The sequence below is a fragment of the Ovis aries genome, chromosome 3 (assembly GCF_016772045.2).
Source record: "Ovis aries strain OAR_USU_Benz2616 breed Rambouillet chromosome 3, ARS-UI_Ramb_v3.0, whole genome shotgun sequence".
Taxonomy (NCBI): Eukaryota; Metazoa; Chordata; class Mammalia; order Artiodactyla; family Bovidae; genus Ovis; species Ovis aries.
In genome coordinates, this window is record NC_056056.1 from 87,576,086 (window position 1) to 87,590,440 (window position 14,355).

A 14,355-nucleotide genomic window follows, 5' to 3' on the forward strand; every position below is an offset into this window, starting at 1 on the left:
TCAGTGATGCTTGGACGGGCTGACACAGAACGGTGCTCCTGCATTTTCTAATGAGTCTATGATGCTGCTTTGCTGCTGTTGACCTTTAGGTGTTTCTCAGCAATGTTTCTGACTCGATTCTTTCAACTAATAGGTCATTAGTTTTTCAGCTTTTGTTTTTTTTAATCAGTGTGATTGTGCCTAGTAGCACCCTCCTCTGGAGCTATATTAATTTATAATTATATAATAAAAAATATAGATTATGATTAAAGACCAAGGAGCTTTTTACAAATAAAGGGTATAAGCTGTAGCAAATGGATTTTGTGACAGCTATCTGGATGCTGAGAGTTTTAGTGTTTTAGGTTTTCTAAGCTGCATGTGTACATTCTTCTGAATGCAAACTACCTCTGTTGGCTCTCGCCCTTAACTTCAATTCTCCTGCAAAACTTGCTTGACTGCAGGAAAATAAGAGGCAGGTTTAAAAAAAAAAAGAGAAGAGAAAAAGATGTTGTCAACTGCCCGATGCTGATGTGTCAGAATGAAATCGGAGGCAGGAAATGAGAAGCCCAGTGCAGCAGGGCGTCAGGATGTAAATGTAACACAAGGGAGGAGCAGCCAGGCTCTGCCCGGGACTCCCCTGGCAATGGAAGTGTGGGTCAGAGGTGGAGAGGATGACTAAGGGAGTTCCCAGGTCGACTGGAGTGAAGGGAAGGCCTCTTAAAAGGAGACATCCTTGCCGGAAGCATGTGGGTATTTATGTACCAGAGAGGTCAAGATTCAGGGAGGGTAACATTCCCAGGAGGGAAGAACTATTAACACCTCAATTCATTAATTCTGTTTTTTCTCTCTTCTTATTTGATTGTTTTGTGCTCTTATTTTTCTTCAGATCTTTTCTAAAATAAAATGTCTGTCTTCCACAAGTACTTCTATAATCAGACCCAGAGACTTAATGACAATTTAGTTAAGTGTAGAACTAAAATAGAAATGAATTCAGATAATATCTTCACCAAAGATGTTAAAGCCACTGGACAGGTGTGAGTGACCCCTCTGAGGCCCCTTCCTTGTGGGGAAATGGCTATATACGCTTTATGGTGAAGCTGAGGTTGTTAGGTAATTAAGGTTTTGCTGCAGTGGTATTTCTGACTGTGATTTAGAATAGATGTTTGGCTGTTTGGTGTGAGCAGAGCGAGGAGCTCTCGATTCATAATCTGTATTCCTACAGGACAGTCACCTTCCACGGCTGAGTAAACATGAACTGAGCTTTTAGTCCCTGGAAAGGTTATGGGATGGTCTCTCATTTTTATGTGTGTGGCCACTGCAGTTTTAAACAGATGATCATATTCCTGTGACATTATAGTAACAATGTATCCTTTACATTTACTGCACTTGAGGCTCTGTACAACTTTAACTTTTCAGAGTTCACAGACTAATGGGGAAAGAGCATTGAGAGGCCCCGCCCTGATCCCAGTATCTGGATGTAATGCCGATGAAAGCATCCTACAAGAACAGCTGGCCAGCCTTCCACATCTTTGGGGACTGGCTATCTCCTCTCCCACTGTTGGGTTCTAGGAAATCACTAGATTTGGGGGATGGCCTCACCTCTAAAACCTTCCATCCCCCACCAGCGAGCACACGACCGAGCAATAAATACCTCATCTGATGTCTTTTGACCTTTCAGAGATCTTTACTGAACACGAGTGTGCGCTTGTGTGCCAGGCTTTGTGCTAGGCTGTCAGAAATCACACCAACTTGAAAAGCATAACCAAGTTCGCCTTAAGTCTATTCCCCCCGCTTTGTTGTTGTTTAGCGCTAAGTCTTATCTGCCTCTTTTGTGATCCATGGACTGTCGCCCGCCAGGCTCCTCTCCGTGGAGTTTCCCAGATGAGAATACTGGAGTGGACTGCCGTTTCCTGCTCCAGGGGGTCATCCCCACCCAGGGACTGAATCCGTGTCTCCTGCACCGCATGCGGGTTCTTCACCACAGAGCCACCAGGGAAACCTGCTTCCCCCATGTTGACATTTAACCTGTTTCCCACTTTCTAAAATACCTCTCTCGTTTTTCCAGAGACCCATACGGGTCGTCTCTGGCACGCTGCAGATCTAGTAACCCACTGAGGAAAGGAAAACTCTTGAGGCTGAATTTTCATTTCTAAACCCGGAAGGACTGCACAATACAGCGCCGAGGATTCCGATGCCCTGGCTTTGGCTGGACGGCTTGCTCCTGCTTCCTTCCCCTTCTTGACCAGCCCGTGGGCAAGCCCTCCGTGGCTACTGCCACCTTTGACTCCTCAGAACCGGCAACTAGCAGGTGTTCAAGACCACTAGCACCTTAAAAAGGAAGGAACCTATGAAGGAAACCAACAGGGGAAAATCTGGGCTCACATCGAATATCTACTGAGGAAGTATCTATTAGGTTGAGGCTTTACAAAACTGCCTTCTTTGCAGATCAAAAATAGTAAAACGGCAATTTCACACAGTTCAACAAAATACAGCTCATGTGAGTTCTCTTTTGATGGATAAAGTCTGTACTGTCTCAGGTAACAAATGAGGGCCGATCAGGAACCTTTATTCCAAGGAAATCTATTACATTATAAGTAATGTTGAGTTCAAGGCAGCTTGATCAAAATTCTCTAGTAAGATTACTCTAGATTCTCTGGTTTACCTACACTGGAGGTGGGGAGTCTTCCCTTCCACAGATGGGAATAGTGAGGCAGGCAGCCTCGTCAACTGATCTGAAATCAAATAAGGTTTCCTATCCTGTTATTTATAGTGAGTCATGAGGAGGAAATGCTAAATTACAGAGCAGCTAAAGCATGCAAGCAGAATCTTGCCCTTATCACCATTTCTCTTCATCCTTATTCTTTTTCTGGTCCCTCCTCCCAATCTCCCTCTTACCCTTTACCCCAAAGCATGGATAAAGAACAAGCAATGGAATGGGAGAACATGTGGGTTAGTGGCTGAGCAAACAGACTAACCTACAAGTAAACTGATGTCCACACTTACTCCTCACTTCTAAAACCTTCCATCCCCCAATTTCCAGGTTCCAACCTGGTCTCCCCTCACCTAGGTCTCTCCTTCTCCCAGTTCATGCCACACTCGACCTATGGGTTCAGTTCCTGTACTTCTGTAGTCAAAAGCCTTCAGTTACTCTTCATTTAACTGATAAACTTGTCAGCCTAGCATTCAACACTCTCACGTCCTCCGCGTATCTTTATTCAAATACAGCACTTCTCTTCATTCTCTTGATGCTAGCCACCTTCTCCAAACAAGCCCTCCCTCTGCTGTCTCTGCACTGCCTACTGCTCTACTCCCTGCTGAACATTCTTTATCTAGCCTTCATCTCCCGCTGTCTGTCTAGGTACCATCTGTCTTTCTAGATTACTTTAGATAATAACTCCTCTCTGAAACCCTAAACACCACACTTCTCTTAGGACACCTGGAGTAGAAGTGCTAAGGGCTTTTTAAAGAAAACCAATAAAACAACAGCTTTATTGGGACACAATTCACATACTATAAAATCCACCCCTGTTGAGTATACAGTTCGATGGTATTTATATTCGCAGGGTTGGGCTACCATTACCACTACCTAAACTTAGAACATTTTCACCATCTCATAAAGAAGCCTGTATTTCCCATTTCTTTTCTCCCAACCCCTGGCAATCACGAGTCTTTATTCTTTCGCCATGGATCTTCTTATTCTGGTCAGCTCATATAAAAGGAATCATAGGCTAAGGGCTTTTTAACCTCCAACAAGAACCAACTTGTATTTGCAATCTGCCTGAAAATCAAGCCTTTAATGTTATCCTCAGTATTAAGATAATCATCAATCAAGGTACCACATTAATAAATGTTTGCATAATGTAATCACAGCTGCAGCCAGGTAGGTTAGTGAAGCTGTCTTTCTTCCCTCTCCAATAGGTAATAGATCCAGCTTAGTGGCAAGCACAAAGATGAACAGCACTCAGAAAAATCATCTAAGCCCCTAGAGGGCACTCCCCTCCTTAGGAGGCCTGCGTGGGCTGGTTCTCTGGGCTGAAAAGCAGTGCACACTCCGGCCTTCCCTTTGTGTCATTTACTTCCTGATCTACACAGACACTCCCAGGCAGGCCTGAGTCCCAGCACAACTTTCGAGGTGCTCCCAAGTCAAGTCTCTACTTACCCTCTAGCTTCCATATTCTGTGACGTGTGGAGGAGACAGTAGAATATGTCTGCACACATACGTGACACACATATACGCAGACAGTGACAACGGCAACCTGCGATTCACTGAATCCTCCTTCCCCACCTCCATCTCTCAGTGCCACAGCTCAGCCAGCCACTCGGTCTCAAATGCCTGCCTCTCTTTCTCCCCAGGCAAATCCCATGCAGCCTTAAGGCCACCTGCTCGCTCCACAAGGCCTTCTCTCATCAAATAAGCAACCAGGACTAGTTAGCTCTCTCTCCTGGTATAGAGCTGCTCCTGGTACAAAATCAAAATCCTACTGCTTCTCCTGTGAATTCCCCTCGTGCAGGGACATGTCTTATTTGTCTTGTAATGAAAAAACTGAATGAGATAAAGATATCCAAACAATAATTTGGAATAAGATTTTTTTTTTTTATGGCTAGTAAGTCAGAGGTTGGACCGTGCATTGTTTTTAAAATTTTTATTTTTTATAAATTTTAGACACAGAGCTACTCAGTGCAGTGCTTTTCAAAACCAGTGTGTGGAGGGAAAGACTATGGAATTTGTTTAGAATGCAGATTCCAGGGCACCATTGTCAAGGACTGCTTCTCTGAGAGTCTGTCTGGGGCAGGGCTCTAGAAGCGGCCTGGATAAAAAGATCTCCAGGAGATTCCACTGGGAATCCGGGGCCCACTTTCTGAACAATTTGCTCCTAAAGGAAGTGATGCTGAAGTTGAAGCCACCTGATGCTGAAGAGCTGACTCACTGGAAAAGACCCTGGTGCTAGGAAAGATTGAAGGCAGGAGGAGAAGGGGACGACACAGGATGAGATGGTTGGATGGCATCACTGACTCAACGGACAGGAGTTTGAGCAAGCTCTGGGAGATGGTGAAGGACAGGAAAGCCTGGCGTGCTGCAGTCCACACAGTGGCAAAGAGTCAGACACACCTAAGTGACTGAACAACAACGGCACAGAGTCTCATTAATGCAGGTTGCGCTTCCCAGTGGCAAAAGCCACGTGCAGCTAGTTTTGTCCTTTCACCGAGTAGTCTATTTTGATCAGCAGCACTTGCTCTCGATCATTTACTAAGTCTCTTCCTGCCTGAACATAGCTAGCCTACGAGTTAAGAGACGTGGAAGGAAGAAAATAACTGAATTCACTATCCAATACCATCACTCATCAGAAAATGGATGACTGCTAGCCAGCCACTTAATCTGCGGGATGCTCAGTTTTCTCCTCCTTAAAATGAGATGGTTGGACCTTCATGTGCTTTCTTCTAACCATAAAATCCCAGGATTCCAACACTGTCATTCCCATCACAGTCTGATCCTGGCTCATCCCTGTCTGCAGCCTCTCCTTGTCTGCACCTCATCCTCGAAGCACATCACAGTCTCTCCCTTCCCCACTCCCCCCTCACCAAGCACCTCCACCCTCAGGCCCGGCTCATGATGGGCCTTGTCTCTTCCTTTTTTGCCCAAGAAGAATGCAGGAAGAGGAACGATACACTCAATGCTGGCATCTCCGGATTACCAGGCATGTCTTCACAACTACACTGAAGAATCAACAGTCTGTTTCACCACAATGACGACAGAAACTGCAAAGGACGCTAAAGTGCATGGAGTTGGCAGAAGACGCTGTGGGGAGAAGGGTCCTCTTGGCCCCTCCTCCCACCACTCAACAGAGCAGCAAACTATCAGACTCCTCGTTGTCCCCTAGCAGATTGTCATTTCTACCTGTTCCTGGAGAAACCACCACTTATTGAGGCCCCTGCAAACATGTCTCCCAACCCTGGATGCATTCCACATTCAAGCTGAGTGCTGAGCCCTTGGCAAGGAGAGAATCACTGTCTATAAATAAAAAATGACTCTATTTAGGCGGGAGGCAGCGCTCTCTTTACACAGGAAACAAGAATAAATGTGGAATTAAAAGGGCAAAGCACGTGTACTGCTAGGATTCCACACGCCATAAAAATAAAATAACTGTCAGTAACGGAAGTTATAATGACACATAAAACATATTCCTAGTCTATAAAAAGTAGCTTCAGCTTTAATGAAATCTGATCTATCTACTAACTTTCTACTGATTAAATTTCTAACCTCTTTCTAGCTATGTGTAAGTTCTATGTTGTTGTTGTTGTTGTTGTTGTTGTTGTTTTATAAGAAGACTGAAAATAAAACCTCCAAAAAGAAAAGAGTTTCCCAGCTGAGGGCCTGCCTAACCTGATAGAAAGCTGCCCTCCCTATGTTAGTTTCTCCTGCTTCATCTGTAAGATTTACTACTAAGTGACAACCCCCACCGCACGCCATCCCCAGCTCATTCCTCCACCACCTCTTTCATTTCCACCACCCAGGAGGTTCAGCACGTGCCTTAGCCGTAGCAGCAAGCACAGGGCCTGGCTCCAAGGACCACACGCCTCCTCCCAGAGGCCTCCTCACTCCTCTTTTCACCTGTAAAACCAGAAACCCCATGTTCGGCATCACTTTCCCTTCAAAGTCAACGGTAAAATCACCCTGTGGTTTTTGGTTGCTGTTGTAATTTGCATTTTTCTGTGGGCAGCAGTGGAAGGATTTGCTTCAGTACAGGGACAGTATCAACGGAGGGCAAACAGAAAAAACGGTCCTCTGCATTTCCCACTGCACGGTATTAATAACGACAGTAAAGTCCACTGGAAGCCCTTAATGACACAGGCATTATGACCACCCTCTTCCTAACTTTATCAAGGGGCCGATGACTATGGCTTCTCAATGCTGGACTGTGGCTCAAGGAACTCAACTGTAGGTACTAAGTTTGAGAGAAAAGTGGTGTAAATCATAAGACAATAGGAGCTGTGGGCTCATGCCATTCTTAGAAATCACCTTCCGGAGCCAAGCCCTACAGTAAGCAGGTAAGGTCAGGAGAAAGCCAGTGTATGCTGCACAGGTCCTCTACCCCATGACTGTTTAAACAAGAAGAGAGTTGGGACTGTTCCCAAGAGACGCCTCCTGGCTGTGGGGGAACCAGAGGCACAGACATACAGCTGGGAAGCACCCCAGGGCCCACGAAACACAGACCTCGGATCTGGTGGGGGTCCTGAACTGAACTGAGCATGGTCCAATAACCTGATAACTACCACAACCCAGGACAAGAAGCTCTCTGCCTTCACCTCCCCAGGCCTAGAGCAAGACACTGGCGTGTACTTCCATGGTGGGCAGGACGGCTGCAGAGGGGACAGGAGAGAGAGGCGCGTGGAGGCCCAGGCAGGAAGAGCAGGAGGAGAAGACACCAGCACGCTGCGCCCTGGGAGGAGGAGCAGTGGGTCTGGTGAGGACAGTATGTTCTAATAAAGCAACATCAGGTGTTCCTGGTTCAGGGCTGGATTTGCCGACTGCCTGAGGAATGGATGCTTCAGGACGTGGGAGCAGCTTGCTGGTGAACATGCAGTGAGCCTGGAACTCTCTGCTGAGTGTGTGCGTGCAGCAGGCACTCAGCTGGGTGGGCTCGGGATACACAGGGCCTGGTGCTTGGTTCAAGAAGTGTGGTTTAGGGAGGTATCGGATACATATAAACAAAATAAACAAACCAGAACACAAGCGGATGAGGACCATTCTGTCTTCCCTCTGGATCACGTGAAGAACAAACTCCAACATCAGGACTATTTGGAAATGTGGAGGTCTTCCACCACCTGGGGGGCTAACGCTTCTGTAGGCCCTCAGAGCTGCTACTGAAAGAGCTGACTTTGAGCACACATCCCCTGGATCCCTTGGGGCTGTTGATTCCCAGACCTCTCATCCTTGTCATCAGTGTAAAGTGCAAGGTCCCCTGGTCTCCCATCCTCAAGGGAATGCACATCCTCAGAGATCGCCCTGCTTCCCAGGGACTCATCCTTTCATGCCCACTGCTCTGCCCGCCCCCCTACCCTTTCCTCTCCCAGAGTCCGATCACCATCACAAAGTGCACCATCAAATCTGTTCTCTCCCTTACCTGGCTCACCTGAAAAGACTACTTCCTTAAGGTGAGACCATGAACGGCCCCACACTCACCTTTGCCCTGGGCTTGTTCTTCACAGTGACTATAGGCCAGCCCTACGCTGCTGTTTGCTCCCTCAGGCCTCCACGCAAGCCCCGCTGGCCCCCTGGGGCTTTATCTCCTGCCCATTTCCTACAGAGGGGTGGAGGTTCAGAGAATGTGCTCTGACATGCAGGAATCTTAGGCTGAGTTCTGGCCACGTGGGAGCTGTCTGACCTTGGGCACCCCATCAGCTTTCTCAAGCTCACTTGTTCCACATGTAGGACAAGGATGATTTAAGCTTCCCTTTCTCATGGGATTGCGACGTGGATTCCATACATTGATGTGTGAAAAGTAACCAGCACAGTGCCTGGAACACAGAAGCACTCAACACCTGTGAACTATTCCATATCACTATCATTTGGAAGTTTCCAGGTCTATGTGGAGGAAGCCTTTTCACCATCCTGACCCCCTCACCTGATCTTTTGGACTCCAGTGACCCTTGCTGCCCCTTCACTTCAGCCATCTGCTTTCACCAGCCACAGTTCTCTCAAATGTCAAATCAGACTTCCTGCAGTCCACAACATTGGGGGTTGATTTTGGCATTTCCAGAATAATGGTTCATTTTTCCTTTCCGTTGTCTCAGGCCCAGGCTCCCACCACACCGAGTCCTCAACCTTACTGAGACTTCTATTCTAAGTGGTTCCCTTTTATTCTAAGCCTGGGCCTCATCTGATGGTACCTCCTTCACAAAAAACAGCCCCCAAACCCAGGGCATTTTACCTGAGCCACCAGCTTCATGATACTTCTAAATTCCCTGCCCCTTTAACCTCCATCCATATCTTGTCCCTTGACATCAAACCCAAGTCAGATACACCCTGAAATGGCAAATGTGACTGTCTTCTTTCGAAGGGCGGAAGGGTGTTGTGGACAACTCTCGAGGGTCTGTGCCCTCTGAGGGGGCTTCACTATTCACTCCATGCAGAAACGTATAGTCAATGTCACTATACCTTCCAACTGTTCAAGAGACACCAGATTTTTACATGAAGAATCCCAGGTTTTAAATGTTGATGACTAATTTAAAGATGGACACCCCCCCCCCTCAAAAAAAAACAGGGCAATGCCAAGAAATCATGTCTTGGGGTCAAAGCTCCAAGGCAGCCAGATGCAAACTGGAGATCAAACCAGTGACTTCCTTGGTCCTGATACCCAAGCTGTTGATGACTGGTGGACAGAAAAAAATCACACTTCTGGCAGTAGCTGTTCTGCATCTTCAACCCTGGAGTCCCTCATGTGTCTGGAGACCTCCGTTCAACCCTTAGGATCATTCTTCCAACTGCAGGCACAAAGAGCAGATGCTGTGTGTATGTCTGTGTGTGAGCAGGGTAGTGAGAGTGGGCACAGATGGGAAGCGTTCATGCCACATGGGGAAGAGAGAGTGGAGGACAGACATTCCTGGAAGAGGGAAGAAACTACTCACATTTACAGAGGAAAGAAAGAATAGTGGGGTTAGGCTGGAGCAAATGGTTCAAGTCACTAGGAGGATATTGCATGCTGGGCTGGGGAACTGGGGGACATTGTGGGGAAAACGTGCGGGAGACATGAAGTAGTGAGACAGGCCAGAGGTGGGTAACAAGGGCCCTGGTGTACCATACTAACAAGTACTTTTAATTGAAAGCGGTAAGAAAGTAAAAATCATCTAGATCTAGTGATGTAGTTTTGCAAAAGGGATGGTTATCAAAGGAAAAAAGAAAAAGCAACATGAGCATGAATTCCGTTTTTCTCGAGTCATCAAGTGTGCTGTGTGCTCAGTAGCTCAGTCGTGTCCGACTCTTTGCGACCCCATGAGCTGTAGCCCGCCAGGCTCCTCTGTCTGTGGAATTCTCCAGGCAAGAATACTGGGGCAGGTTGCCATTTCTTACTTCAGGGGATCTTCCTGACCCAGGGATCGAGCCTGCATCTCTTTGTGTCTCCTGCACTAGCAGCAGCAGCAGCAGCACTACCTGCGTGAGTGGGATCAGTGCTAATTTTTAAAAATAATTACTTTGAGAGTAATTACAATATTGTTGTGGTTTTTGCCATACATCGGCATGAGTCAGCCACGGGTGCACATGTGTCCCCCATCCTGAACCTCCCTCCCACCCCATCACTCTGTCCCAGAGCACCGGCTTTGAGTACCCTGCTTCATGCACTGAACTTGCACTGGTCGTTTATTTTCCATATGGTAATATACATGTTTCGGTGCTATTCTCTCGTATCATCCCGCCCTTGCCTTCTCCCACACAGTCCAAAGTCTGTTCTTTACACCTGTGTCTCTTTTGCTGCCTTGCATATAGGATCATTGTCACCGTCTTTCTAAACTCCATATATACGTGTTAATACACAGTATTGGTGTTTTTTAAGTTGCAAGACACATTAAAAATATAAAAATCGATGACCACAATAGCCTAGAGTGCCCTTTCCTCTTTCTCCATCTGGTGAACTCTGATTCATTCTTAAAGACTGAGCTCAAAAGTCAAATCCAACAGTCAAATTCCAAATCGAAATCAGTATCTCTTTATAAGCTTACTGTTTTTTTTGCACAATTCTACTTCTAAAGCACGTAGCACTTTAAATTGCTCCAATTATCTACATCTGTCTTCCCTTTAGACTGTAAGCTCCTTGACATCAGTCTCTACTTCTTATCCCTACAAGGTTAGCAAAACATCCAGCATATGATAAACACTCAAATATTTGCTCTCCACACAGACTAAAAACATGGGATTCTGATTCTAGGACTTGCTACAGCTTAACTACCTATAAATTTAACTAAAAGCATATACTGAGTATTTACCTATGAAAGACAACGAGGAGATTGAGACTTACAAGGTGCATCCTTGTCCTCAAAAAAGTACACAATCTAACGTCTTAGGAAGTCACGTCTTAGGAAGTGCCATAAGAATCTTCAAGAATCCATGATCTAATTAATGGACATCAAAGTACTCCATCCTCTTATCACAAGAGCCACAGCATACAAACAAAGGCAAAATCAGGAAAGATCATTTAAAATGTGCTTGTCTGTGTGCTAATACATTCACAACAGACTGAGCAAAAGTCCAAAAAAAACACCAGTTGTCTCTGTCTTCAGGGTTGCAGTCAAGCAGGTAAATGTCCGCTAAGCCAATATAACTCTCAACCCTCTGCAAACTGTGTCCACACAATGATGAGTCTTATCACCTACAGCCCACGTAAAGGGGCAATGAAGAGGAAAATACAGTCCACAGTACTGGGTGCTATTTTTGGCATTTCTAGAAGAGGGAGGATTTTCACAGGTTAGATTTGCTTGTTAGTTTCTAAGTAACTTCACAAAACATTTCTGCAGAACTGTCTGGAGCTATTCCTCCAACAGGCTGAATCATGATGCTGCTGCTGCTATCAAATGAGGGTGGGTGGGGAAAGCCCTCTGAGATTCCATATTATCCAGGCTGTGGATTCTTCTTTCCATTTTTAACGAAAGTCTTATGAATTCCGCTGAGTGACTTTCTTTCAGTGACAGTCAGAGGGCCACGTATTTATCATCTGGTGGTGGCCAGTCTCCCTCATATCAGACTGAAAGCTCCTGAGTGACAGCCTAAGGCTTTTTGTTTCAGAAGTGAAACAAGTACAAAATAAGAATAGACACTGGTCAAATGCAACACAAAAGGCATAAGACACTCGTATAGGAAGTACAGGGTTACACATCTGAAGTGAATTATTGACAAATTAAACTCTCTATTAGGGAGATAGTTCATCTCCAACGGGCAAGGGTTTTACTTCTAGGAAAGCATATTTTCTTCATTCTGGGGACAAGTCCAATAATAACATGGAATTCCTACAATTATTTTGTTTTACAAACATCAGAGTTTAATATAGACTCTGGCTTTTTTAGTCATGAGCTGACTTGCTCCTTTGGGCCAAAAATTACTGTGACAGAGGGCAACAGAATAGAAGTTCTTTTCTTAGTTGAGAAAGAAGGGCTTCAAATGTATTTCCAAATTTTTCTGCATGTATTTAAAAACAGAATGCTGCATGATAGCGTGTCAAGAGTCAGGAATGTTTTAAATCTGCCCTATGCTAATGCATATTTTACATACTGTGTAAGTTAATTTTATTTATCCCCAAAGCAGCTGGATAAATTATTCAAATGAAAGGGAACAACCAAAATATGAACTGAATTAGAGAAATTTGTCTACTAACAGATTAATCTAAAAAAAAAAACCATCTTCTTCAAGACAAGGTCTTGGGAACAGATGGACACGATAATTAATTACAAGGCTTTAATTTGATCAAGTCCTTTTGAAAATGAATATTCAGGGATAATTCTGACTGGTTAGCTTCAGGAAGCATCATACAAGCAACTTAATCACCCAGCACATTGTTAGGAACACAGGGATCTACAGAAACCGTTACTGGATGATCTAAAACTTAACACTGTCTCAGAGGACTAAGAGGGGCTCCCTGAGCTTTGAGAAGGAAACTGGCTTTTCTGAGCCACCTGCAGGAAGTTTCTGGCTTTGACTTCCCTGTCTGGTTGGGCTGATGTGCCCATGATGAGTCCTGTCCTCCATGTTTCCGACCCTTGTATAATCATCCCCCCTACCCCCTGGCCCCTGCTGCTAAGTCGTGTCCGACTCTGTGTGACCCCATAGAGGACAGCCCACCAGGCTCCCCTGTCCCTGGGATTCTCCAGGCAAGAACACTGGAGTGGGCTGCCATTTCCTTCTCCAAGGCGTGAAAGTGAAAGTGAAGTCGCTCAGTTGTGTCTGACTCTTCATGACCCCATGGACTGCAGCCTACCAGGCTCCTCTGTCCATGGGATTTTCCAGGTAAGAGTACTGGAGTGGGGTGCCATTGCCTTCTCCTGGTTCCTAGCACCCTCCTAAAGGCACCATTCAGTTGAAGACAGGCTGAGGTTCTAGAGTCAAGACTTGACTGTGGAGCTCTAGAAAACGGAACCACCCAAGTGCACGCGTAGGAACCAAGAGAAAGTTAAGGAATTTCTGACACTGACACTGACTCTCTCAGACTCTCAAAAGCGCTCAGCTGCGTCCGACTCTTTGCGACCCCATGAACTGTGGCCTGCCAGGCTCCTCTGTTCGTGGGATTTTCCAGGCAAGAATACTGGAGTGGGTTGCCATTTCCTTCTCCAACTACTCAAAAGTGGATAGATGTTAGATGATGCAGAAGAGAGAACAGTGACTTCTCTATAAGCTGGGACCTGTAGATTCCAAGCTTTGAAACGACAGGCAAATATGGAGGGATATGAAAAAGAATCATCAGTGATTCTGTCTGTGTGTATGTTTTTTGAGGTCCTTGATTTCGTAGTTTGGATTTAAGGCTTGCCTAGTCTGGATTTAAAGCTTGCTGGTTGCTTTCTTGCTTTTTCTTAAATGCAGTTGTCATTATTTGGTAGAAATCCAGTCTATGACTTGACTCTTTCCTGGAAGGCAGGTTACCTCTGTGTGTGTGTGTGTTCCTTTCTTATTACCTTCCAAAGGTCTGAAACTTCTCTGAGACTGGTGGCGGTGGTATTTGTGAGGTGTTGAGTTCCTTCAAGCCTAAGCCTTACCTTATTCAACACCACCCCCCATACCAAGCCCAGTGTTCTGTCTTCCACGAGGTTCTCAATGGGTCTTGGCTATTTAACTGAGCACTTCCAAATCTGCACCTTGTTTTCGCTCACTGCAGCTTTGTGGCTAGATTAATTCTGATGTAACTCAAGCACTTCTGAAGGGAAAGGACAACCTGCCAAAGATTCCATTCTGCTGGCCTCATCCAGGATGAGTCAATTTCAGGCTGTAACTTCTGAAACCCCAGAAAGCTTCTTTTCTAAGTATCTACAGCCAGTCACAAAAACCAGTGTGCAGCAATCTCCAAGACTCTATTATCATAATACAATACAGTACCAACAAGGCAAATTTTCTTCAGAGTCCAAAGAGATCAGGATGGAGCAAAGGGAACTAAGCATCCTGGATTTTCACCCTGAAGCAGCAGCATATGACTATTTAGATACTGTAGTAAAATTCATGACCTTCATTCTGGCCATGGGCTGTATATCTGATGTGTCTTTCTTATACAACAGGGTTGGGCATCCTTCTTTTTATCTTATTTCCCTTCCTGGAATTACAGTGTTTGGAGCTTTATGATATACAACAGGGTATGAGAGAAAAATTGTCTTCTAAGGTCAATGTCTTATGAGACAGAAATAAAA

General features: G+C 45.5%; 1 protein-coding gene across 4 annotated transcripts in view; it reads right to left on the bottom strand.

The window, feature by feature from the left end:
• Positions 1-14,355, bottom strand: part of CRIM1 (cysteine rich transmembrane BMP regulator 1) — a 210,045-nt gene that overhangs the window by 93,493 nt on the left and 102,197 nt on the right. The gene's annotated exons all lie outside the window — the stretch shown is intronic.